The sequence below is a fragment of the Pongo abelii genome, chromosome 16 (genome assembly GCF_028885655.2).
Source record: "Pongo abelii isolate AG06213 chromosome 16, NHGRI_mPonAbe1-v2.0_pri, whole genome shotgun sequence".
In the NCBI taxonomy this organism is placed as follows: Eukaryota; Metazoa; Chordata; class Mammalia; order Primates; family Hominidae; genus Pongo; species Pongo abelii.
The window spans coordinates 72794142-72822100 of NC_072001.2; the positions used below are offsets into that span (position 1 = coordinate 72794142).

General features: G+C 46.9%; 1 long non-coding RNA gene across 1 annotated transcript in view; it reads left to right on the plus strand.

The window, feature by feature from the left end:
- Positions 1-608: 608 nt before the first annotated feature.
- LOC112129099 (uncharacterized) overlaps positions 609-27959 on the plus strand; it is a 114085-nt gene continuing 86734 nt past the window's right edge. The window contains exon 1 of the long non-coding RNA XR_008513671.1: positions 609-722. This is a non-coding gene — a long non-coding RNA (uncharacterized LOC112129099). The remainder of the gene's footprint in view (positions 723-27959) is intronic.

Below are 27959 nucleotides of genomic sequence, written 5' to 3' on the forward strand. Positions count from 1 at the left end.
GGATGAGAGATGTTTTCTTGAGATTCATTTCGCATAATAAAAGAAAACCCAATAAAAGTAAGATGGAATGAATCCCCTCTACGTCTTCTTCTGTGACTGGGTCAGGCAGCTGTGAGCAGCTAAGAGAAGCCCTGATCTTACAGGTGGTTCAGCTCCACTTCCACTTCTTTTTGGGACTCACTGGGGATTATTTGTTCCTCTTAATGGGCAACAATTAGCTAATACCCTACCACTACAAGCAAAGTAAAAACTGGGCCTGTGTTAACAGTTCTCTTTTTGATGGGGTCATTGGTGTAACAGATAACTTCTAGCTGCATTAGGACTGGTAGCACATCAACATTGCCTCTCTGTTGTGAAAGGAAAATAGAAACGGCTAAGTCAACCGTATATAAAGGCTTATATTTGCTCTTCAAAAGTTTTTTTTTTTTTTTCAACATATCTTTGCTGGGGTTGGGCCATAGCTTGATGGATATTTGTTGAATGACTAATTATTGACTTATAGGCTAACAGCCTCCTTTGAAGTAGGCTGAGCAAACAAACCATTAAGTGGAACATGGTGTCTAGGTTACACAGCTCACTCATCTGCTGATCACTGGGGCACACTGCTGGTTATTATTACCTGAGACCCTGAAAGGAAGCACTAAAAAAATGAAGACAGAGGAATACCAGGAGAGAAAGGAGGTCCAGTTAGACCTAAAGGTGAGCAAGAAGAAGAAGAAGAGGTGAGATCCTCAGTATTGAACAAGTGCAGTGCAGCACATAGGTGATGTCTTAATAGGGGTCTTGGTCAATAATTGTTTGGTTGCAAGAAATAGAAGTATTATAAATTTAACTCTCAGTAATAACAATGATTTTGTTGGAAGGCTATGAGGAATCTCACCGAATTCAAGGGCAGGGATGACAACTAGACCCGTGAGAGGCTCAAGGTGGAACTACTGGAAAGTTATCAGAGACTCTCCTAGCTTCTTGCCTGTGTTTCTCTGGGTGTTTTTGTTTTTTTTTGTTTGTTTGTTTGTTTGTTTCATCTCAGCCTATCTCAGTAGCTTTGTTTCATTCTTTTCTCTGCAGACTGGCTTTCTCTGTTCTGCCTTTTCTTTTTCTCCTTCCTTCTTTCCTTCCTTCCTTCCTTCTCTCTCTCTCTTTTTTTTTTTTTTTTTTGACAGAGTTTTGCTCTTGTTGCCCAGGCTGGAGTGCAATGGCACAATCTTGGCTCAGCACAACCTCTGCCTCGTGGGTTCCAAGCGATTCTCCTGCCTCAGCCTCCCGAGTAGCTGGGATTAGAGGCATGCGGTACCATGCCCGGCTAATTTTGTATTTTTAGTAGAGACGGGGTTTCTCCATGCTGGTAAGGCTGGTCTCGAACTGCCGACCTCAGGTGATCCACCCGCCTGGGCCTCCCAAAGTGCTGGGACTGCAGGCATGAGCCACCACACCCGGTTGTTCTGCCTTTTCTAGGTTTTAACTTGTTCACTTAAACTTGGACATGATCTCTCAGGTTATGGGCCCAATACCAAGAATCTAAGTCCAGAGACCCAGGAGACAGAATCTGATTGGTCAATGGCTAGCCAATGGGGTGCCTCCCCTCAGTCAGGAGTCCATCGCGAACCAACAGCTGCAGCCAGGAAGAGGTACATGAATGTGGATAAACATGGCGGCAGGGACCATTCCTGTGGGTGGTCAGAAAAGGAGGCACTGACTGAGCAGGCAGCACATTGGCTAACATGTCTGCTCTGGGGAAAACTGGAATGACTTGGCTGTTGGATAAAATACTCAACCACGTGTAGAAAATGCCCACCATGTATTTTTAAAAATGAATAGCTTCTGAAGGTTGGAGTCCAGGTTGCCATAAGGGTCTACATAATACTTGATTTCCAAGGAGTTTCCCCCTCGTTTTCCAAGTCTTTGGAGAGAGCAGTTAGTAGAAAATGTTAATGGCCAATTTTAGCAAATGACCATTTTGGTACTCCCAGGCCACTAGGGCTGGCTAGAGCTAATTTTTAGAATGCCCCCTTGATGATCCTGGCAACTTGTTTAATATTGACCTGGAGACACAGCATGGGCCCAGATCCAAATGTACTGCTAAGCCTACATTTGCTGTACTTGTGGGCAAGGAAAAGCCGCCCCAATTACTCCATGTGGATTTCTCGTCTCGGAATTTTCCGTGGCTTGTCTGGTCTCACTGCAGGGCTGCAGGGAGTGGTTGGGAAGGTTGTGCACGACTGTGCTCATGACTCCCCTTAGACTCACACGGGAGCCTTGATTCCACGCTGGTTGCACGGTTTCATTTCTGTGCCTCCAGGTTCTCCCTCTGGACTGTGAGCTCTGGGATGCAAGAGATGTGACTTCCTCTTCTATTGCTTGCCCAAGGGGCTTGTGCAGGCCTGGCCACTCGTTTCTCTCCCCTGTTCCCTCTGTCCCTCCGAGAAGACACTCAGAAAGACCCTGCCACCCATCCTCACACCGGACGTGAATGGAGGTCACTGCAGTCCCTCTCCCGGGCTACGCTTTAGGGCCCACTCTGTTTCATGGTGGCAGAGTCAATGTTGGCATCTGTTAAAGGGACCTTAGCCCAGTGGGCAGGGAGAGTGCTTTCCTGCAGAGCGGGTTGTGCTCAGTTGTGAACTCACACCCAGCGCTGGTGAGACAAGCTCCAAGGCAGAGGCTAGTTTTCTAGGTCTTCCTCATGAACACGTTAGCTTATCCACAGGGTCCTCCTACTCTAAGCTTCTGGTCCCAATGAGTAAGCGACTGGACCCTACTAGACCCCCACCTACTGGGTACTTGACTGATGGATGGAGTCACCATCTCTCTGCTTGGGCACCTGGAGCCCCTGAGCTCCAGTCCCTGCAGGCCTTTCCCTGCATAGCCCAACCGCAGGGTTTGGCTGATAGCCTGGAACTGCCTCACCATCATCTTTCACTGGCCCCACCCCAAAGGACAGCCTCCCCAAGTAACCTTTTTCAGTTGCTCCAACTTCCCTGGAGTGTTGACTTAGCCAGAGAGCACGCTCCCTCTCTAACCTCGGCGTGTTTGCTCAGTGGAGGAGCGGGCATTAGGTCCGCTTGACTCCATGAGCACACAGGTTCCTCTGTCTTTACAGGAGCGTCCCACGGAGGGGGTGCGGTGGGGGGCAGGGGGGACTGAGGAGGGAGGCGCAGCTTCCTGTTCTGCTGCCGGTTATCACAGGCTGTTCTAATGCTGCTCAAACAATATTGAGAATAACCCCGGCTCAATAGCACCAGTGTTAGGCTGCAAAGTCAATATTGGCTGAGCAAACATAGCAAATAAGGAGTTGCTATTTGCGTAGCTATGAGTACTTGTGTGCTCCGGCTGCCTCGACAGGGCCCTTGGAAATGAATGGGAAGGAGGAGGGTGTCTGGAGGTGGAGTGGGTTCCTGAGAGAGGCTAGGCCAGGGTTTCTCACCTTGGCATTGTTAACAATTGGGGCCAGATAGTTCTTTGTGGTGGGGGAATATCCTCTGTATTGTAGGATGTTTAGCAGCAGCCCTGGCCTCTGCCCTCTAGATGCCAGTAGCACCTGCTCCTGATTGTCCAGAGAAACCAAAATGTCTCTTGACATTGCCAAATGTCCCCTGGGAAAGGACAGAGGACAAAACCTCCCCCTGCTGAGACACACTAGGCTAGGTGCAGGACAAGGCTGAGGAGCAGACGGGCTAGAAAAGAGAGAAGGGCTGGGAGGGGCCCACTATGCCTCTTTGACCCTCCTGCTCTCCAGCTGGGGCTCTCCCCAGTCTCTTGTGAGTGCCAAGAAAAGCCAGCCTCTTTAAGAACTAGATGCAATGTACAAGTGCCTCTTCGATAGAAGAGCCTTTTCAGCTGCTGGCTGGATGTCTGTGGCCACCTCCTTACCCTTGCCCTGTCTTGGAACTCACTCCTGTTCTCCACCCCGAGAAAGAGAGAGGTTGTGAGATGCTCAGATAATTTATGTCTGTCTCTCTCTTGTAGAATTTCTGGCATGTTTTGCCCTGGCCGGTGACCTTCTCAGTCAGACACGCCTATTTATAACAATCTGTCCCTGGCTCTACTTCCTCCCCTTTGCCACAAGGGATTGGCTCGTGCATTCTTGAATGCTGCAAGTGGCCAAGGCTGGGCCTGTGGGAGGGCATGGGGCAGGGAGGGGAGCCAGGCACGCTGGCCACAGGGCCTCCCTGGGGACAGGCTGCACCAGCTCAGTTCTCCCTCATGCTCTGCAGGGTCACATCCAGGTTCACCTTTGGTCCGCTACTGGGAGGGCAATAGAGAGAGCGTTTATAGCCTGGTGAAGGCCAGGGCTGCCTCAGGGGCTGTCTGTGCCATAGTCTTCAGTCCTCATTGCTGGGCCATAGCTGGAGCAGAAAGACACCCAGAGAGGCTGTGCTGAGGGGCTCCGGGCACATCTTGACGCCTGGAGACTTCTCCTCCAGGCCAGGCTGCCACAGCTCCCAGGTTGGGGTGGATTAGGAATGAAAAGAATGACATTGGCAATAAATGAGCATTAGACACTGCTCCTTTTTGAATGTTGATCCTTTTGGTTGTGGTGGGAGCAGAAGGGGAGCCCGTACCTGGAGCAGAAGGGGAGCCCGTACTTAGGCAGCTGTGATGATGTGGGGGTCATGATTGCCATACCATTGGCCTTGGCTTCAGAAAGTGGCATCTTGGGAGGAAGGAAAACTTCTGGATCTCCAGATGTTGAGAAGGAAAGAGCAGGCAGGCAGAAGAGAACCGGGCAGCCTCGGCGTGAAGCAGCTGCAGGAAGGTGGAAAGCTGTGATTTTTTTTTTCCTTTTTTTCAAAGTTAGCACACACCTTATGCACCACTCTATTTGGCCTCTCCCCTTCCCTCCTTCCTTTGACAGAGGAGGAGAAGACATTTGAGAAACCTACCGCATGCGACTCCTTCCTAAAGGTACTTGCACAAGAATGTTTCACAGAGCAATGGAAGCCTTTCAAAACTTGTCAGAACCATTGCCTGATTTCTTTAGAGACTTGGCAGGGGGCAGGCTGGCATGACTAGACTCAAGCCCCAAAGATGGAAGCATTCCTGAAGCAGTCATCCTGATTGTGGGGCCACCTGGGGAAACAGGGATCCCTCTCTCCAAGCTGATTCTGCATCATTTGGAGTGTCGGGGAGGGCCTCGGGGTCTGGCCCACCCCAGCTGGAGCCCTCCTGCTGTTGCCTTATCCTGGTGGCCCACTTCCCAGCTCCCTGCAGGTGTATTTTCCTTTCTGCTTGGAAGATGGGTGATGTGGGCTGTGGTTGTGGAGAAAGAAGCCTCGGTGTTAGCAATGGGGATGGGGAGGTCCATCAGCTGGCTTCGGTCTCACCTCTCTGGCATCTTGGGATCCTGTGTCAGACTTCATTTGAAGAGTGGCTTCTGCTCGTAAGAAAGGAAAAGTTGCAGCTATAGTAGAAAACAATGTGACTTTCAAGCCAGGGGTAACTGAGTTCCCACCCCTGTTCTTTCACTCACTGGACACATTCACAAAAGGGGATGTCACCCTTCTGAGTGTCGCTTGTCCCACCCACAACATGGGAACAGTAACATTCAGCCTCTAGGGCTGAAGCAAGGATAAAATGAGACTGCATGTGTGTGTGGTGACAGTGCCATGCTCAATGCCATAGACACCTGGGAAATGGAAGCCCTCGATTCCTTTGCCTTCCCCTCTAGATCCTGCTCAGCTTCCCAGGCCAGCCCAGGTTGAGGCGCTGCCAGGTGGTCCCTTGAGACTTTGCTTCTCAAGCCCCCCAGTGATCTCTTCCCTCTTTGAGAGAAGGAGAGTGATAGAAAGAACACCTGCGGTGGACTCAAAAGACCTGGCTTTAAATGCCAACTCAGCAACTTAGTAGCTGTAAGACATCAGGCCAGTGACTTAACCTCTCTGAACTTTGGTTTCCTCGTCTGGATAATGAGCCTGATGATACTTTCCTCCGAGGTCCCAGTAAGTCAGGAGAAGGCAGTGCTTCAGAAATGTGGGTCTAGTTATGAAGCCCCCTTTGGGATTTGTTTAAAGTGCGGGTTGCTTATTTTCACTACTCGAAGCTTCTGATGCAGTTGGTCTGGGGTGGAGCCCAGGAATCTGCTTTTTAAATAAGCCAGCAGGTGGCTGGGATGCAGGCGGTCCACCAAGAAAAAATATAGTGTGTGATCCCAGTGTCCTGGGTGCTCTCCAGACTGTGTCTGCAGGGGAGGCCCCCACATAGCACAAACACACCCTATTTGTCTCTCCAGCAGCTCAAGCAGGACCACCAGGAAAGTCTTCTCAATTGCCTCTGAGATTCCCCCCAAATGCCGCCTCATGCTGCAGTCACCACATGGGCCTATCCAGTTCTCGCTCTCCTGCCCTATCTCCCACCTGTCCATGCGCTGTGCACCTAATGCTGCTTCAGGGGGCCTCCCTTGGCAGGTGTCGGCCATACCCAACCTAGAGCACCGTTGTCCGTATTGAGGGCACTTCCTCTGGATGCTTCTGAAGGTTACCATGATACGGATATCAGATGGGGATAGGTCTGATGTAGAATATGGGCTGCAGCTCTCTGCAGCTCGGTGTCACTTTTGCCACTGGACACCAAAACTGCACAAAGCATTGCAAGGTGTCTCATGCTAAGAGCTCCTCTTTAATGGGGCTAAAACACAGTCTGAGAGCTGGGCAGGACACAAACACCATCTCTTCCTCACAAGATACTGAGTTCTTGATGTGGCAGACATGTTTCTCTCATCCTAGAGCCCCATGGCATCTTGCAAAGGGGTGGGCACAGAGTATAAACCTGGTGAGTGCTTTTGGATTGGTTGGTAGCTCTGCAGGAATGGAGGTAGCTCCAGAGAATGAGCTTTGCCTCTCTTCTCAGCTTCATCCTTTCATACGGATGCAGTTGCTCTGTCATGACCTGAGATCCAGGCTGCAAGTATGCCCTCTCACCGTTGTCCCTGTGATGGTGAATATGCCCCTCCATTTGGTAGAGCTTTGGCACCACTTGAATCATGATCTTCCCCACTTTGCAAAGACCTGCCACCATCCCAGGGGACTTCAGCATCCTTGTGAATAACCCATCCGCCATCCATGCCCCACATGCTTCCTAAACCTTTTCAGGCACGTTGGCATCACCGCCACTCCAAGCTTTCACTCACACCCTCAGTTCTACCCTAAATGCTGGGGATTTAGCATTTCCCAAAGGATGGCCACTCATCAGCACCATTTGGGGAGCTTTAAAATACAGATTTCCAGGTCCCAGACCTGTTCAGTGAGAAACTCCAGAAATGGGTCCAGAAACTGGATCTGACCCTCTGATGATCAGCCATATCAGCGACCACTGGATCTTGTCATCCTCTATTGTGCTTCTCTGGAATTCAACTTGACAGTAGCCCACCACCACAATCAATTACCCCCAGACCTCTCACTGCCTGTACCTTGTTTTCCCCTCGTCAAGCCATCCAGGCTTTTGACTCTCTATTTTTTTTCCTGTCCATCAGCTTCCTCCTCTGTTTGTCTGTGCCCCCCTGTAGCCTAGACTAGGTGAGCAACACATACCATCTTCCCTAGTCCCTGCTTTATCTGTCTGATAAAACCAGAGGTCAGCCTTCTGCACTCCTGCCCCCAGTTTGTCTCTGATATCCCTGGGATCACTGCTGCATGCAAACTCGAGGAGCCTACACTTACTCGGGTTCTTTGGGATACCTGGCAGTCCTCTCCTGAGTTGTCACCTCCATCTCCCAATCCCCTCCACAACCATTCCAAGTTTCCACTGCTTTCCTCAGTCTTCCATCCCAGCACCCACTGCCTTGTGCACCTACTACGTGCCCAGCAAGAGATTCAGAGCTGAGCAAGTTAGACGTGGGCCCTGTCCTCATGAAGCTTACAGTCCAACGTAGAAAAAAGACCAGCAATAATGATCAGATCAGTGCTCTTGATCGTGCAGAAAGACAAGAGCAAGGTCGCAGGGAAAGTGATCCCCGCAGGTGGGAAATACCTTCAATAGCCAGCCCCTGCTCCATCTGCACATCTGGGGCACTGCAGCCACCTGCTCTCCTTCCCTCATTTTTGCTGGAAGAGAGATCTTTCTGCTTTATGTGGTCACCCCCTCCTCTGTACTTGTGATCCCCCTTTCCCCTGCCAGGAACTTCACAGATTAGACACCTCCTCAAAGGTTCAATCTCTTCATATCTATTGATTGCTTCATCCCTTTCAGCTCAATCTCTCCTGCCTTATTGTTATTAGTGATAATATTAACTGTTTGCTGAAATTAATGCAGGTAAGTCTCAGTGACAACACTATTCACAAAGAACCAGCCATCAGATGGCCATAGAGGGACGGATCTAAAAAGGCAGAGAAATGTGAGGCATGGCAGGGGGGTGAGAAGGGGAATGGGCTGGGCACCTTCCACATGTTCTCTTGTTTAATCCTCACAACTTCATTGGACGGGTGTGATCATCCTGTTTTGGCTTTGGGAGGTGCAGCCATTTAAGGCTGCAAAACTGCAGTGTCAGCCAGTCAGTTAAAAAACAACCCATTCCAAGTGTTCTATATGCACAGGGTGTTCATTCAGGGAATTAGAGGCTGGCCCAGCCATCGGAAGGACTAGGGGAGCAAGGGTCAGGAAGGCATCGTGGAAGGTCAGCGTGCAGGCTTCAAAGTGGATATCTCTCCAGGGCTGGCCTAGAAGCTGTATGGAACCTCCAGGAAGCTCGTGCTGACTAGGAGCCACAGCTATGGGTGGGAGATGGCAGGCACAGGCCCAGAAGAGGCTGCAAACCTCATGTCTGCCCCAACTGCCTTAGGAGAAGAATGGCCTCTCCTCTCTTTCACCTTCCAAATATCATATGAGTGTCTCCCTGGCAGGATCCAGCCTGGGGCCTTGTAGAGAAGGGGAATCTGGGAACTCCAGGTCCTGAAGGAGACAGTGGACGAGGATGGTAAGGATTCAAGGTGATGACAGTCAGCATGAATGCCACCGGGCAAAGCTGGGTCAGAACCCAGATCTGCAGGCTCCAACCCTCAACTCCATTTCCCAAGCCACGCTGACCCCCATTGAACTTTCTCTTAAAGGACTTTGTTTTTGCCTCACCACTCTGTAGAATTGTCTGAAATTCCTTCAACCATCAATGAATTTGGAAGACAATAGGCTGCTAACTGTGGACTAAACCTTCATGAACTTCCCTTCTTCTCAAATAATACTTCTTGCTTTAGGATCAAACACTCAAGATATTGGTCTCCAACCTGTGATTTTGAAGCTCTTTTTTTTTTTTTTTGACCTCTCAAAATTTCAACATTTAATATTGTTTCGGAAACAAATATGTACATCTTTTTAAATATGCAGATTACAAAAATAATTGATGATAAATTTTAAAATGCAGACAAGCAGCCAAAACACACTTTATGACCTAAATCTCACTCCATAAATTGTAGCATTTATTTACTTTACTTTCAGCACTTTATATTATGCCTCTCTTTTAAATACAGTGAGGTCGAATATATAGTTAGTTTCGTAATCCTTTATCAATATAAATTGTATAATAATAAATCTGCTATAATTATTTATCAGTAAATCATAAACAAATTAATGCAGATAATATTTCTAGTAAATATTTTACTTTTTATATTGCATTTTATCACATTATAATTTATTTAATCAAAGCCCTACATTAGATAGTTATAGTGTTCCTAATCTTTCTATTGTAATGAAGACTGTGATGGAAATCCTGACAGTTCAACTTTACAATACATCTGTGTATTTCCTTCACATAAGTGTTTTGAAGAAGAGTAGAATTTTTAGGTCATAGTTCAAGATAAAAATCTAATACATTTTAGTTAGTATTGCTAAATGGCTTTCAATAATTATTGCAATAGAATAGATTTAGGAAATGCTTATTATTTATCAGCTTTTGATCATTTCTATTATGTGTATTTTTATTATATGGCATTCTTTTTTTATTTATTTATTATTATTATACTTTAGGTTTTAGGGTACATGTGCACAATGTGCAGGTTAGTTACGTATGTATACATGAGCCATGCTGGTGTGCTGCACCCACTTAACTCGTCTTCTAGCATTAGGTATATCTCCCAATGCTATCCCTCCCCCCTCCCCCCACCCCACAACAGTCCCCAGAGTGTGATGATCCCCTTCCTGTGTTCATGTGTTCTCATTGTTCAATTCCCACCTATGAGTGAGAATATGCAGTGTTTGGTTTTTTGTTCTTGCGATAGTTTACTGAGAATGATGATTTCCAGTTTCATCCATGTCCCTACAAAGGACATGAACTCATCATTTTTTATGGCTGCATAGTATTCCATGGTGTATATGTGCCACATTTTCTTAATCCAGTCTATCATTGTTGGACATTTGGGTTGGTTCCAAGTCTTTGCTATTGTCAATAATGCCGCAATAAACATACGTGTGCATGTGTCTTTATAGCAGCATGATTTATAGTCCTTTGGGTATATACCCAGTAATGGGATGGCTGGGTCAAATGGAATTTCTAGTTCTAGATCCCTGAGGAATCACCACACTGACTTCCACAAGGGTTGAACTAGTTTACAGTCCCACCAACAGTGTAAAAGTGTTCCTATTTCTCCACATCCTGTCCAGCACCTGTTGTTTCCTGACTTTTTAATGATTGCCATTCTAACTGGTGTGAGATGGTATCTCATTGTGGTTTTGATTTGCATTTCTCTGATGGCCAGTGATGGTGAGCATTTTTTCATGTGTTTTTTGGCTGCATAAATGTCTTCTTTTGAGAAGTGTCTGTTCATGTCCTTTGCCCACTTGTTGATGGGGTTGTTTGTTTTTTTCTTGTAAATTTGTTTGAGTTCATTGTAGATTCTGGATATTAGCCCTTTGTCAGATGAGTAGGTTGTGAAAATTTTCTCCCATTTTGTAGGTTGCCTGTTCACTCTGATGGTAGTTTCTTTTGCTGTGCAGAAGCTCTTGAGTTTAATTAGATCCCATTTGTCAATTTTGGCTTTTGTTGCCATTGCTTTTGGTGTTTTAGACATGAAGTCCTTGCCCATGCCTATGTCCTGAATGGTAATGCCTAGGTTTTCTTCTAGGGTTTTTATGGTTTTAGGTCTAACGTTTAAGTCTTTAATCCATCTTGAATTGATTTTTGTATAAGGTGTAAGGAAGGGATCCAGTTTCAGCTTTCTACATATGGCTAGCCAGTTTTCCCAGCGTCATTTATTAAATAAGGAATCCTTTCCCCATTTCTTGTTTTTCTCAGGTTTGTCAAAGATCAGATAGTTGTAGATATGCGGCGTTATTTCTGAGGGCTGTTCTGTTCCATTGATCTATATCTCTGTTTTGGTACCAGTAGCATGCTGTTTTGGTTACTGTAGCCTTGTAGTATAGTTTGAAGTCAGGTAGTGTGATGCCTCCAGCTTTGTTCTTTTGGCTTAGGATTGACTTGGCGATGCAGGCTCTTTTTCGGTTCCATATGAACTTTGAAGTAGTTTTTTCCAATTCTGTGAAGAAAGTCATTGGTAGCTTGATGGGGATGGCATTGAATCTGTAAATCACCTTGGGCAGTATGGCCATTTTCACGATATTGATTCTTCCTACGCATGAGCATGGAATGTTCTTCCATTTGTTTGTATCCTCTTTTATTTCGTTGAGCAGTGGTTTGTAGTTCTCCTTGAAGAGGTCCTTCACATCCCTTGTAAGTTGGATTCCTAGGTATTTTATTCTCTTTGAAGCAATTGTGAATGGGAGTTCACTCATGATTTGGCTCTCTGTTTGTCTGTTGTTGGTGTATAAGAATGCTTGTGATTTTTGTACATTAATTTTGTATCCTGAGACTTTGCTGAAGTTGCTTATCAGCTTAAGGATATTTTGGGCTGAGACGATGGGGTTTTCTAGATATGCAACCATGTCCTCTGCACATAGGGACAATTTGACTTCCTCTTTTCCTAATTGAATACCCTTTATTTCCTTCTCCTGCCTGATTGCCCTGGCCAGAACTTCCAACACTATGTTGAATAGGAGTGGTGAGAGAGGGCATCCATGTCTTGTGCCAGTTTTCAGAGGGAATGCTTCCAGTTTTTGCCCATTCAGTATGATATTGGCTGTGGGTTTGTCATAGATAGCTCTTATTATTTTGAGATACGTCCCATCAATACCTAGTTTATTGTGAGTTTTTAGCATGAAGGGTTGTTGAATTTTGTCAAAGGCCTTTTCTGCATCTATTGAGATAATCATGTGGTTGTTATCTTTGGTTCTGTTTATATGCTGGATTACGTTTATTGATTTGCGTATATTGAACCAGCCTTGCATCCCAGGGATGAAGCCCACTTGATCATGGTGGATAAGCTTTTTGATGTGCTGCTGGATTCGGTTTGCCAGTATTTTATTGAGGATTTTTGCATCAATGTTTATCAAGGATATTGGTCTAAAATTCTCTTGTTTGGTTGTGTCTTTGCCCGGCTTTAGTATCAGGATGATGCTGGCCTCATAAAATGAGTTAGGGAGGATTCACACTTTTTCTATTGATTGGAATAGTTTCAGAAGGAATGGTACCAGTTCCTCCTTGTACCTCTGGTAGAATTCGGCTGTGAATCCATCTGGTCCTGGACTTTTTTTGGTTGGTAAGCTATTGATTATTGCCACAATTTCAGCTCCTGTTATTGGTCTATTCAGAGATTCAACTTCTTCCTGGTTTAGTCTTGGGAGAGTGTATGTGTCGAGGAATTTATCCATTTCTTCTAGATTTTCTAGTTTATTTGTGTAGAGGTGTTTGTAGTATTCTCTGATGGTAGTTTGTATTTCTGTGGGATCGGTGGTGATATCTGCTTTATCATTTTTTATCGCATCTATTTGATTCTTCTCTCTTTTTTTCTTTATTAATCTTGCTAGCGGTTTATCAATTTTGTTGATCCTTTCAAAAAACCAGCTCCTGGATTCATTAATTTTTTGAAGGGTTTTTTGTGTCTCTATTTCCTTCAGTTCTGCTCTGATTTTAGTTATTTCTTGCCTTCTGCTAGCTTTTGAATGTGTTTGCTCTTACTTTTCTAGTTCTTTTAATTGTGATGTTAGGGTGTCAATTTTGGATCTTTCTTGCTTTCTCTTGTGGGCATTTAGTGCTATAAATTTCCCTCTGCACACTGCTTTGGATGCATCCCAGAGATTCTGGTATGTTGTGTCTTGGTTCTCATTGGTTTCAAAGAACATCTTTATTTCTGCCTTCATTTCGTTATGTACCCAGTAGTCATTTAGGAGCAGGTTGTTCAGTTTCCATGTAGTTGAGCGGTTTTGAGTGAGATTCTTAATCCTGAGTTCTAGCTTGATTGCACTGTGATCTGAGAGATAGTTTGTTATAATTTCTGTTCTTTTACATTTACTGAGGAGAGCTTTACTTCCAACTATGTGGTCAGTTTTGGAATAGGTGTGGTGTGGTGCTGAAAAAAATGTATATTCTGTTGATTTGGGATGGAGAGTTCTGTAGATGTGTATTAGGTCCGCTTGGTGCAGAGTTGAGTTCAATTCCTGGGTATCCTTGTTGACTTTCTGTCTCGTTGATCTGTCTAATGTTGACAGTGGGGTGTTAAAGTCTCCCATTATTATTGTGTGGGAGTCTAAGTCTCTTTGTAGGTCTTTAATGGCTTGCTTTATGACTCTGGGTGCTCCTGTATTGGGTGCATATATATTTAGGATAGTTAGCTCTTCTTGTTGAATTGATCCCTTTACCATTATGTAATGGCCTTCTTTGTCTCTTTTGATCTTTGTTGGTTTAAAGTCTGTTTTATCAGAGACTAGGATTGCAACCCCTGCCTTTTTTTGTTTTCCATTTGCTTGGTAGATCTTCCTCCATCCTTTTATTTCGAGCCTATGTGTGTCTCTGCATGTGAGATGGGTTTCCTGAATATAGCACACTGATGGGTCTTGACTCTTTATCCAATTTGCCAGTCTGTGTCTTTTAATTGGAGCATTTAGTCCATTTACATTTAAAGTTAATATTGTTATGTGTGAATTTGATCTTGTCATTATGATGTCAGCTGGTTATTTTGCTCGTTAGTTGATGCAGTTTCTTCCTAGCCTCAATGGTCTTTACATTTTGGCATGATTTTGCAGCGGCTGGTACCGGTTGTGCCTTTCCAAGTTTAGTGCTTCCTTCAGGAGCTCTTTTAGGGCAGGCCTGGTAGTGACAAAATCTCTCAGCATTTGCTTGTCTGTAAAGTATTTTATTTCTCCTTCACTTATGAAGCTTAGTTCGGCTGGATATGAATTTCTGGGTTGAAAATTCTTTTCTTTAAGAATGTTGAATATTGGCCCCCACTCTCTTCTGGCTTGTAGAGTTTCTGCCGAGAGATCCGCTGTTAGTCTGATGGGCTTCCCTTTGAGGGTAACCCGACCTTTCTCTCTGGCTGCCCTTAACATTTTTTCCTTCATTTCAACTTTGGTGAATCTGAAAATTATGTGTCTTGGAGTTGCTCTTCTCGAGGAGTATCTTTGTGGTGTTCTCTGTATTTCCTGAATCTGAATGTTGGCCTGCCTTGCTAGATTGGGGAAGTTCTCCTGGATAATATCCTGCAGAGTGTTTTCCAACTTGGTTCCCTTCTCCCCGTCACTTTCAGGTACACCAATCAGACGTAGATTTGGTCTTTTCACATAGTCCCATATTTCTTGGAGGCTTTGCTCGTTTCTTTTTATTCTTTTTTCTCTAAACTTCCCTTCTCACTTCATTTCATTCATTTCATCTTCCATCTCTGATACCCTTTCTTCCATTTGATCGCATCGGCTCCTGAGGCTTCTGCATTCTTCACGTAGTTCATGAGCCTTGGTTTTCAGCTGCATCAGCTCCTTTAAGCACTTCTCTGTATTGGTTATTCTAGTTATACATTCTTCTAAATTTTTTTCAAAGTTTTCAACTTCTTTGCCTTTGGTTTGAATATCCTCTCATAGCTCAGAGTAATTTGATCGTCTGAAGTCTTCTTCTCTCAGCTCGTCAAAGTCATTCTCCGTCCAGCTTTGATCCGTTGCTGGTGAGGAACTGTGTTCCTTTGGAGGAGGAGAGGCGCTCTGCTTTTTAGAGTTTCCAGTTTTTTTGCTCTGTTTTTTCCCCATCTTTGTGGCTTTATCTACTTTTGGTCTTTGATGATGGTGATGTACAGATGGGTTTTTGGTGTGGATGTCCTTTCTGTTTGTTTTCCTTCTAACAGACAGGACCCTCAGCTGCAGGTCTGTTGGAGTACCCAGCCGGCCGTGTGAGGTGTCAGTCTGCCCCTGCTGGGGGGTGCCTCCCAGTTAGGCTGCTCGGGGGTCAGGGGTCACGGACCCACTTGAGGAGGCAGTCTGCCCGTTCTCAGATCTCCAGCTGCGTGCTGGGAGAACCACTGCTCTCTTCAAAGCTGTCAGACAGGGACATTTAAGTCTGCAGAGGTTACTGCTGTCTTTTTGTTTGTCTGTGCCCTGCCCCCAGAGGTGGAGCCTACAGAGGCAGGCAGGCCTCCTTGAGCTGTGGTGGGCTCCACCCAGTTCGAGCTTCCCAGCTGCTTTGTTTACCTAAGCAAGCCTGGGCAATGGCGGGCGCCTCTCCCCCAGCCTCCCTGCCGCCTTGCAGTTTGATCTCAGACTGCTGTGCTAGCAATCAGCGAGAGACTCCGTGGGCATAGGACCTTCTGAGCCAGGTGCTGGATACAATCTCCTGGTGCGCCGTTTTTTAAGCCCGTGGGAAAAGCGCAGTATTCGGGTGGGAGTGACCCGATTTTCTAGGTGCCGTCTGTCACCCCTTTCTTTGACTAGGAAAGGGAACTCCCTGACCCCTTGCGCTTCCCGAGTGAGGCAATGCCTCGCCCTTCTTCGGCTCGCGCAGGGTGCGCGCACCCACTGACCTGTGCCCACTGTCTGGCACTCCCTAGTGAGATGAACCTGGTACCTCAGATGGAAATGCAGAAATCACCCGTCTTCTGCGTCGCTCACGCTGGGAGCTGTAGACCGGAGCTGTTCCTATTTGGCCATCTTGGCTCCTCCCCCCCTTGAAGCTCTTTTAAAAGCAGAATTCTTTGTTCAACTGTTACACAGAACCCCACCGTACGCAGTGGGTACTGAAGGTCACTAGCCTCCATGCTGAGCGCCCCTCTTCTGTCTGCCCGGGGCAGGACTGGGGGACATCAGGTTCTGGTGGACACTAGACAGAGGAGGAAAAGGAGCTTCCTCTCAGCCCAGAAAACATTGGCAAGTTAGATAATTGTGGGGGTGGAGCATCAAAGAGGAGGCCTTTCTCTACTTCCTCCCACTCTCGTATGTGGCTTTTATGGTTCAATGACTAGACTTTTTGGGAAGAAATAGGGCCTTGAGGTTTAATATCTGGGAATGGAACTAAACAGAAATCTGTGTCCCTTTGGCTGCAGTTTTCCATGGGCCTCACCATCTTTTCCCAGAGTGGCTTTAGCAGGGGATGCTGGGGTTACTCTGTTACAAGTAACATCCTAGGCTGGATGGGGCCTTCCTTAGGGTCCTTGGAGTTCATAGTTTTGCTTTGTCTTGCTTCGCTAGTTCTACAGACCCCAGGCTAATATTTGTGTGCATGTGCGTGTGCATGTGTGTATGCATGTGTGTGTGTGTGTGTGTATAATTCATTGAAGTGAGAGAGACACTGGATTTTAAATTCTCAGTAAATTGCAAATATTGTGAGATGTGTTAGTACTCTGGGCCAAGACAAATGTAATTTTGGATTATTAAGTCCACATGACAAATGAGTGCTTATTAATTTTTATTTATCTTGAGTGAATTAATAGGGACCAGCGATGGGAAAAAAATAATTGTCATTCTACTCATTCATAGAGAGTAGCTGATTTGGAGAAAACCTTAAGAAACAGTAGCATAAAATCACAGAATGTTGAAGCTGAAACCTTTGCTTTAATTCAACAAATATGTATTAAGTAACTTCTTGGTTCTGGAAATTCAAAAGCATATAAGAAACTGTTCCAGTCTTCAAGGAGCTCAGAGTTTGGTAGAGTCAACAATAGGAATTTGATCGAGGAATAAAGGTGGTATGAGATTAGGGCAGGCTGCCACTAACGCACTGTGGGGGTAAAAGAGCCAGAGAAGGCTTTCTGGAGGAAGTTATATCTGAGTTGGGTTTTGTTGTATGAGTAGGAGCTTGGCAGGAAAAAAAGTTGGAGAAAGCCATTCTTGTCAGAAAGAAGAAGAACATAGGCTTGTTAATCCATGAGGTGAGTTCATAAATCCAGCAGTCTGAAGGTGTAAAATGGAGGGAGATGAAGAGAGAGGGGTGGGCAGGGAGCAAGTCCTGAAATCTGAGCTGAGGATAGGTCTGGACTTTTCCTCCGTGATCAGGAGCCATCAAAGGTGTGAAGCAGGAGAAAGACCACTTTGGTGGAACTATGGGGGATGCACCAGAGGAGGCAAGGCTGGAATCAGGACCCCCTTATGAGGAGGTTGTAGTGGATGGGGATAGAAGCCAGGTAGGGCTAATGAGAAGGGAGAAAGTGGATGGATTGTATCAGTTTCCTTTTTGCTGCTGCAACAAATTTTAAACTTAAAGCAACACAACTTAATTTTCTTACAATTCTGGAGACCAGAAATTCAAAATCAATCTACTGGGCTAAAGCCAAGGTGTCAGTCTGGCTGGTTCCTTTTGGAGGCTCTACGGTAGACGCTATTCCCAGATTGCCTTTTCCAGCTTCTAGAGGCCACCTCCATGTCTTGGCTTATGGCCCCTTTCTGTCATCCTCAATCCACATTATTCCAGTCTCAGCTACCATCATCACATCACTGTCTATCTGACTCTGACCTTCCTGTATCCCTCTTATAAGGACTGTTGTGGATATTCAGGGCCCAGCTGGAAAATCTCCTCATCTCAAGGTTCTTAATCACATTGGCAAATTTCTCTTTGCCATGTGAGTTAACATTCACAGGTCCTAGGGATTAGGACGTGGATATATTTGGAAGGCCATTATTTAGCCTAGCACCTGGATGCAAACGACTTTGGGAACTGTAGCCAATCCAATTTGGTAACTGACTAGGGAGAATGGAGGTGATAATAGGAGAGAAAACCCCTGTGGATACTGGTTTGGGCAGCAAGTGAATGGTGGCGCTACCAACTAAAAGAAAGAAGGAGGAAGAACAGAGTTGGAAAGCAGGTATAGGGGGAGGTGTGGAATAACGTGCTCAGTTTTGAACATGGTGAATTTGAGATGTCCAGTAGGTCATCAGATACGTGGAATTCAGGGGAGAGGTCTGGGTGAGAAAGAAATCTGAGTCAGTCATGTGCAGTTGGTAATCGAAACTGGGGTGTGGGTAACGGTAACTCAGGGAGCATACAGAAAAGAAGTTTTTGAACTTTATGGTACATCAGAATAGCCTTGGCATAGAGTTGGCAGGTTTAGCAAATGAAAGTACAGGAGACCCTGTACAATTTGAATTTCAGATAAACAACAAATACTGTTTTAGTATGTCTCACATATGGCATGCACCTCGCTTGCCCTGCTTCTCCTTGTTTATCTGAAATTCAGATTTAACTGGGCATCCTGCGTTTTGCCTGGTGACTACCTTGGGAGCATGTTAAAAGCAAGGCACCTTTGTGGGCTGCGTTCCCAGGGATTCTGGTTCTGTTGGTCTATAGGGAGGCTTTGGAATCTGTATTTTAACACGCTCCCCGGGAGACTCTCAGACAGTTAGACCTGTGAGACACTGAAGGAGAGTGAGGAAGGAAGAGGGCTTGGGAGCAGAGCCCAGGAACCTCAGCACTGAAGGGCAAGGGAAGGAAGAAGCCAGCACACCTGCCTGAGAAGGACCAGACGGAGCAGCAAGAGGAAAACCAGCCCTGGTGGCCTCATGCAGGTGTTTTAAGGATGAGCATCAGTGCAGCAAGAAGCTGTAAGAGGCCATAAGTTAAAATGTGGAGTCAGTGGTGACTGTGGCAGATTTGTGGAGACCCAAGGGCATTCTTGTTCATTGGAGTTCTCTTCCAGTCTGGGCTATACCCAGGACACGGTGATGGTGCCTGTATCTCTCTGCCTGTCTGCCTCTCTGCCTGAGGGCTTTCCCCAGCACAGCTTGGCTGCAGGCAGGCACGAACTGAAAATTCAGGAGTGTGAATTCCCCAGGACAACCCTCACCAGTGGGGCATGCAAGCTGGTGGACCACTGGTCCAGCCTCCCAGCTCCAAGAGTTCAGTCCACTCAGTTTCTCAGAGGGGGCTCAGAGGGATTGAGCCTTCATTGCTCACAGTGGTGTCCTGCTTATTAATCACACTTGGTTGGCTTCTCTCCTTTCCCTGTCTCACTCTGTCCCTGTCCCTGTCCCTCCAATTCTCATTCTCTGGAATCACTTCTCAATTATACTACATGCACCCAGGACCTTGTCTCAGGGTCTGCTTCTGGGAGGACCAAAACCAGGATCTTGGAGATGTCTGTTCCCATGGAGTCATGGGGATGAGCTGAGGGCAGCAGGCAGAGGGGTGGGAGGGGGGCGATGGTCTCTGGAAGGAGCTGTGAGGCAGGGAAAGGCTGTCTTCAGTGAACCCCAGCCTGTCCTGGGTGCACCTCTCCTCCTTGGCAGCCTGCATTCCCCGGTGCTTGTCTCATGACCCTGGTTACCTGAGGCCCCTCTGCAGAACCTCCTTCTAGGATCTCTGGACCCTGGTGGGGCCATTTCATTGGGACTCTGTCCTCTTCAGCCGTGCTAATGAGGGCATGTATCTATCCCCCTTCTCCTCCTTTGAAATGATGTTCTTCCATTTCAAAATGGGCCTTCAATATCTTAGAGAAGGAAGGAGATGAAGCTTTCCTGAGCACTGCTTTGTATACAACTCTGCTATCTCATTTAATCCTCACAACACCATAGAGAGTGATTTTTCCCATCTTTCCAATGAGGACACTGGGGCTCAAGGGAGTTTAGTCACCTGCTAAGGTCACACCACATAGTAAGTGGTAGAACTTGGACGCTGGTCCAAGCCTTGCCAGGCTGCCTATACCTGACAGGTATTTGAGGATGGCACCCACACTCAACCAAGCCCTTTCCCTGCGCAGGCCTGTGATCACATTTTCTTTAGATGACACTTCAAGGGGCATGGCTCCTGAACTCTCACCTCTTGGGTGACATTCTTGGTCTGCCTTCCCAGTGAAATATAGCACCCAGGGCTGGTAGCTTTCCAAAAGAGCCCTGTGCCAGTTACCTCTGCTGACCTGAACATTACACCTCCATCTCTGACCCCAGGATCGCATTAGCTTTTGAAACAGCCACAGTCCTTACATGGGCTCATATGAAGCTTTGGGGTTACCTAAAACCCCCGGGTCTTTTTCACATGGCCTGTTGCCAAGCCAGGATGCTCCTGGGGCAGTTAATAATTTTGATCCCAAGTGCAGGCCTTGACATTTGTTAGGGCTGTGGTTTTCATGGTTTGGGCTAACATTACAACAAAAAGAAATGCAACAGGTATTGATTTCTCTATACGGCCATTGATTGGCCATCAGTGAATTCATATTTGTGTGCCTCATATTTCCAAGTAGATTTTCAGTTCCTTGAGGGCAGAGGGCATGCTTTCCCTCCTCCGCATTGCTTACAGGATCTGGCACAAAGGTCTGCAAACAGTAGGTAGTCCACAAGCATTGCTATTGCCTGATTGAGGAAAAAGACTCTCAATTCCTCAATCCTGCCCTCCTCAGCCTCAGCTTCAGCTCTTGTCAGCACCACTCTCCCTGACTGTACTACACGGAGCACCCCCATCTGAAATGCTCCCGTGGAGTGGCTTCTTACAGTATTGGTGGCAGGCAAGATGGCAGAGTGAAGGAAAGAGCACTGGCCCTGGAGCTGAGAGACCTGGGTCTGAATCAGCTCTCGCATGTGACCGTGTGCTGTTCCCTCATTTGTAAAATAGAGACAATGAAAACAGGTTAATATATTGAATCTGTACTGTAAAATGTGCTCCATGCTTTTTGCCCATAATCTCAACCCAGTGAATTAGGGATAATAAATATTTCCATTTTTTAGATGAAAAAATCTGAAATTCAGAATAGTTAATTTGTTTGCTCAAGGTCACAGAAGTAAAAAGTGCAGAGCTGGCATTTGAACCCATGCTGTCTGCTCCACCCTTAGTCATTGGGCATAATAAATATGTCACCTCATAGATTATTGCACAAGAGAATGGCAACTTGCTGATAAAGTGCCTGTTATCATGCCTGGCACATAGTAAGTACTCAGTAAGTGCTATCTCTCTCCCCAGCTGCCTCTCCACCTTTAATTTTTCCCTCGCCTCAGGGCAGAGCTAGGATGGAAAGGTGGAAGTAGGGGAGATTCACTTTCAATACAGTCAAGGGAGCAACTTCCTGACAGTTTTGAGTCCTCAGAGAGAGACCTCTGTTCTTGGAATAGGAGAGCAGAGCCTGGCTGGTCAGCTGTTGGTGGCGGAACCCCTGTCTTGGTCTGGAGGAGGGAGGAGTCATCATGCAGGGGTCGGCTGGGGGCCCGTGGGCCTTTGAGGAAAGAATTCCTTAGTTTGCAGGGCCATCCTGACCCCTCTCTCCCTTGTCTCTCACACATGATCTATCACCATGTGGTGTTGATCCCACCCCACCTGCCCTGGCATCCTTCTACCTGCTTCTCTCCAGGCCACCAGCGGCTCTCCTGTTGAGCCTGGCATTGGCCATCTAACTGATTGTGTGACCTCTCTTGTTTGTCCATCCACACAGCACTCTGTGGGTCTTCCCAAAATACAATGTGCTCATGCCTCGCCCCAGCCCAGGACCCTCAGAGCCTTTCCATCTGTAGGAAAAGGTGCTAAGAGACCTCCAGAGGTCTCTCCGCCAGTCACCCAGGCCCTCTCAGGGCCCCCAAAGCCTCTGGCAGGCCTTTGTATGTGCCTTTCCCTCAGCCCGGGACCCTCTCCACCCTCTCTCTCTGCTAACTTTGTCTTCCCCTTCCAAGCCTGTGCATTTCCTTTTCCTGGAAGCTGTCTTTGAACACCCCTTTCCTTCATCCTTACCCCAGATGACAGACTGAGTCTCATGTCATCAGAGCCCCCACCTCTAGGACCTAGACTTGAGCCATGCAGTACAAGCTTTTCTTGAGTCCTCCAGGTGCCAAGAAGACTTGACCAGACCACGAGGATGCAGAGATAAATGAACCATGTTCCCAGGCCTAGAGGAGCTCTTCAGAATAGCATAGAGTGATGTGTTGGCCAAGTTAAGCTCAGGTGCTCTGGGGAAAACCACACAAGGAACACAGATAATCCCAGACTGAGGGAGTCAGGGGGGGCTTCCTGGTGGAAGAAGTGCTTAAATAGAGCTTAAGGTCTCAGGGGGGATAGGACATCAATAAGGGAAAGAAAAGTTTGTGCTCAACTAGAGCCCTGAGTGAGTAAGCCATGCCGGGCACTGCAGAATGACTGAGCTGAGGCTGCATGACCCTTGCTGATGGGTGCCGCACTGGCTGAGTGGGAAGGAGTCTCCTTGGAGGCCTCCCAGGTCTCTGGAAAGGCAGGAGTGGGGGATGCACAGGAGGACTAGGTTTGGAGGGACAAGAGGGTAAAGAGGCTGACCAGGAACCTGCTTGATTTAGAGTCCTTGTGGGATCCCTGAGTGGAAATTGCTTAGTGGGAAGGGCATCTGAAGTGGAGGGAACAGCCTGAAAAGGCCAAGAGGCCAGACTGAATGATGGGCCATAGGTAGTGGGACAATGAGGACACCTGGCTGGAGTGTGGAGAAAGAGGAGGGAGGGACTGGTCAGCTGGAGGAGGTTCCCAAGGTGACTGTACCTGAAAGTCAGTTATGGGCCAGATGCTGTGCTAAGTGCTTTTTTGAACATTACTTTTTATCTTCCCAACAATCCTGTAGCAGCCCCATTTTGCAGATGAGAGCATTGAGGCTCAGAATGGATAAAGGACTTGCTCAAGACCACATAGCACCAGCCAGAGCCTTGCACAATAGGTGCTCAATATATATGTCTGAAGGGGCTGGCTGACTGCATGAATGAATGAGTGAATCAATCAATCAATCAATGAGTAATAGAATTCAAGCCCAAGCACACCTGGCTTTTAGCTTGAGCTCTGTCCTGTCCTATACCTTGTTGCCTGAATTCTCTCCACCTCAAAAACAACTATAATTCTAATGGTAAGAAGAGTGAATAACATAGCTTCCCCCGAGCCTGAAGTGCTTGTGGCTTTGAGCAAAGCCCTCACATTCCTCCAAGCCAGGAGCTCATGACCACATGCTTCCCCCCTTCTGGAATCTTCCCTAACTCCTCCTGGGGCAGCTCCATGCCAGCTGCCCTTTTGAAAGCCACTGTTTGCTTTCCCTGCCTCCAGTTTTATCATTTTCTCCAGGAAAATATTTGCCTTCCCATTATTTTAATCATGCCTCACGGGTCCAGCAGGAAGGCCTTGCAGAAGAATAAGCCCTGTTTCCTGTTTGCTGTACTGGGAAGACAAACAGGTTTGTTTGACTTACCTGCATTTTCCCAGTAGGTGGACCCCTTGGAGCAAACACGGACTAGACCTTGGGTTTCCTGCCCCTTGGACCTGGAGTTGACTTGACTGGGGAGCATTTAAAATGGAAATTGCTTCCCATAAGCCAAGCTAGGGTGGATGGAGCTATTCTCTTTGGTTTATCACAGAGCACGGATTCCTCTTATCGTGCACGGTGCCTGAACTGGAAGTGAGCTTCTCTTGAATCCAGGAAACATTCAGTCTTCCTCAAATAGCAACCGAGCCCTGTAATACTTGAATGGATTGATCTAAGAGTGAGACTTCAAGATGAAAATATTCTAGAGATTAGGGGTGGGAATAAGTAGGGGGCTATGACCAGGGAGAAACTTGAAATTTATTGGTGTAAAAATGGCCCTGATTTTTGAAGCCAGACAGATCTGGTTCAAATTCAATTATAGGTGAACTACTTTTTATGTGTGTGTTGCTAAGGATAGAGCTGTTGCTTCATTCATTCTGTGACTGTTTAGTGAGCACTTCCCAGGTGTCATCCCTGTTTTAACTGTTGTGATGCACCAGTGAACAAAACAAGTAATAATTTCTACCCTTTGGAGTTTACAATCCAGTGGAAAAAAGCCAGGCAAACATAAGACATAAGAAAAACATGTAGCAAGTTAGAAAGGGATAAAAAAAAAGTGGAAGAGGGCCGGGTGCGGTGGTTCACGCCTGTAATTCCAGCACTTTGGGAGGCCTAAGCAGGTGGATCACCTGAGGTCAAGAGTTCAAGACCAGCCTGGCCAACATGGTGAAACCCTGTCTCTACTAAAAATACAAAAATTAGCCGGGCATGGTGGCAGGTACCTGTAATCCTAGCTACTCCTGAGGCTGAGGCACAAGAATCTCTTGAACCCAGGAGCCGGAGGTTGCAGTGAGCTGAGATCACGCCATTGCACTCCAGCCTGGGCGACAGAATGAGACTCTGTCTCTAAAAAAAAAAAAAGTGGAACAGGTTAAGTGTGATTGGGAAGGTGTGTTGGTGGGTGAGGGTGCAGTATAAATAGGATGGTCAGGGTAGGCCTCTTGAAGAAGGTGATATTTGAATAACAACTTAAGGAGGGAAAGTACTTAATTCCAGACATGTCTGATTCCAAAGCCCAAGCTCTGAAGCCTACACCACCTCTCTCCCAGTTGAATACCAGCAGAAAGCTGGACACATAGTAGTATGTGGTAAATATTAGTGCTTATCCCATCCCTCTTCCTTTTAGAGTATCTTGGGCATGCATCAACCGGGGAGACAGAAAAGAGGGTGGTGGGTGGGGATCCCAGCAGGGCACCGTTGTCAGAGCAATGTGTGAGCATAAAGTAGGGATCCTGGGGAGCAGGCAGTCACCAAGATGCCCATGACTTCTCTTAGGGTTGGAGTTCACTCAGGTTGGGGAGTAGAGTTAGGGTGGGGAGGGCTAGAACAGTTAGGGAAGATAAGACTCATCCATTGATGCTCACTGCACTCCCTAACTTTGCCCTAGAGACAAATGCACTACACAAACATTTATTGAGGGCCTACTAGGAACCTGGTGCTTCCCCATCCATGTCATTCTCCCAACTGTCCTCTGAAGCAGGCAGTAGCATCTCCATTTCACAGCTAGAGAAACTGAGGCTGAAAGGTTGTAAAGCTTATGTGTTGCTGACTGGCTTGGATATAGCTTTGGATCCGTCACAGACCAGGTAATTTTTACTTTATAATCATGATCAATTTCTGACTGAACAGAAAATTTATCTGAACAGCTGCCAATGTCACTATCATCCTCAACCTCACCATCAATATTACCAACATCACCATCACCATTAACATCACGATCACTATCACGGTCACCATCACCATCACAATCACCATCACCACCGTCACTCTCACCGTCACCATTATCGTCACCATCACCAACATCACCATCAGCTTCACTATCAATGGTCCTGTGATTACAGGCAGCAGGGTATGTCAGATCATCTCTCTCAGCTTCAGCTTCCTTATCTGTGAAATGAGAATAAGTATATCTACCCCAGAGGTTAGGAGAGGTGCTGAAGTAGGTCTTCTATTTCCTCCACTCCACCAAAACTGCTCTTTTCAAAATCATCAATGACCTCTATAATTGTTGTCATTATACTCACCCTCCAAGAGCATTCAATGCCTCCTCTTGGCTTTGTGACTGTCGCTTTCTGGTTTCCCTTCCAGCTTACCGATCCCCACCCTCCTTTGCCAGCTCTGTCTCATCTACTAGATCCCTAAATATTTGAGTCTTGCAGAGCTTTCTTCAAACAGGCTCTCTAACTGCTTCCTCCCTAGTCCAAACAACCATCGTGCCTCCCTTGAAATACTATAGAAACTCCACATCACTAGGGCAGTGTCAGGGAAGTGGACCTTAGAGTGGGCCATGGAGCACCCCCTGGGGAAGAAGGGTCCCTTCCTGGGCCCATCTGGAACTAACAGCACTCGCTTCAAGGAGGAGATATAGGGTCAATCTCGAGCAGAATTTTTTGCAGGTAGTTTGTGAAGTCTGCCTCCTGAATCTGCATCCCTTTCAGCTTTCTGTTGCTTGCTGGGTCTGTACTATCTCAGATGATCAGAGCCCTCAGAATCTTCCCACCCTAAACATGTCCACACTGAGATGTCAGGGACAGTGGCCCCCACTTGGTTTCTATTTAGCAGAGAACTAACAGAGTGCTATAGAGAGATCTCCAGTTAATGGCTGGGAACATTTGCAGAATGCTTTCCTGAAAACTGAAATAGCACCCCTTTGGGGGCTACTGTTTCTGCCTCCACATTGGGGGGCTTGTTCTGAGACAGATGGTCCCCTGTTGGGCTGTTCTCACACACGAGCAGAGGAATTCTTTTAGGTCCTCTTGGCCTCGGGAGCATTTTGAATCAGATGCCAGGAGAAACAGATTGCCTACCCCTTATTCTGGGGGCTGTGGGTGGATGGCTTTGAGAGGAGATCTCTTCCAAGAATGTGTTTTCCCTTACATCTTCAGGATGCCATGCACTTCCCGCTCTGCTCTTTTGAGGCTGGCATAAGCATGAGAGTTGCTTAGGGGGGAACGTCTGTACCGCCTCTGCCCCACTGCTCAGGAGCAATGGCGGGTGAGTGAGTCACTTTTGGCATCCTCCTTTGTTCCCTTTGCGTAGGGCTACCCAGTTGGTAACACTACAATCTGCTCTCCACCGCCAGCTTAACATTCCTAAAATAGCTCAGTGTGATTGGGCCATTCCGTTGCTCAAGAACCATCCAGAGTCTTCCATTGCCCGTAGAATGAAGTCCCAGGCTTTCGTCTCACATTTGAGGTTGCTACCATCTGGCCTTCATTTGCTTTTCCAACCATGCCCCTCATTCCTTCTCTACCCAAGGTCTTCCCTCCAGACAGTCAGGTCTACTCTCCTTTCCCAGAATGCCTGGCCTCCTGGCTGCATCCACACCATTCTCTTGGTTAAAATGCTATCCCCCTTTGTTGCCTGTATAAACTTCTTCCTGTTCTTCCAAACAGGTTTGAGGCCAACCTTGCAAAGGCCTCCTCTCCTTGGATGTCTTCCTTGATCCCTCCTTTCATTTGCTCCCTGATTCCATGTGACCACACAGAGGCCCTCTTGTGACTACTTACCTAGGTGTGGGCAGGGAGTGGGAGAACCACAAGGGACGGTACCCAGGACTATTACCACCAACAGGTACTCCCAGTAGCAGGAGAGCTATTACCACTTCTAGGCCTGAAGAAGCGAGGGGAGGAAACTGTTAACAAAACCTGGAAGGAGGAAGGCCTGCAGAGAAGACCACAGGGCTGTGACCTTCCACAGAGATGTAGTCAGCTTAGGGAGAGCTCTCCGGTGAGTCAGGAGATGAGCACCCCTTGACTGAGACCAATTGGAAGCCAGAATGCAAGGGAGCCCCTTAGAAAGTCTGTGCAGGGGCCGGGCGTGGTGGCTCATGCCTGTAATCCCAGCACTTTGGGAGGCCGAGGTGGGCGAATCACAAGGTCAGGAGTTTGAGACCAGCCTGGCCAGTATGGTGAAACCCTGTCTCTAGTAAAAATACAAAAATTAGCCAGGCGTGGTGGCGGGTGCCTGCAGTCCCAGCTACTCGGGAGGCTGAGGCAGGAGAATTGCTTGAACCTGAGAGGCAGAGGTTGCAGTGAGCCAAGATCACACCATTGTACTCCAGCCTGGGTGACAGAGCGAGACTCCATCTCAAAAAAAAAAAAAAAAAAAAAGAGAAAAAGAAAAAAAGAAAGTCTCCACAGGTCAGCCTGCCTGTGTGGGCAGAGGGGTGAAGGAGTGTGGAAAGGAATCTGGAGGGACGTAAAGAGGAAGGGGATTCTAGCTTTTACCTTAGATATCAGATGGGTAAATTGCGAAGACTTTGAATGTCACAAGTAGAAAGATTCTTAGATTCAAGCTGTTCAACATCATTTCCCATATAGGAAAGTGGAAGCCCAGAGGGCGTTCATGCCAATCTGAGACCACACCGTAAGGTACTGTCAGAGATGAGACAGGAGGAAGTGTGAACCCCCCAGTTCATTAGTCAATTGTTTCTTTGGAACAGAGCAT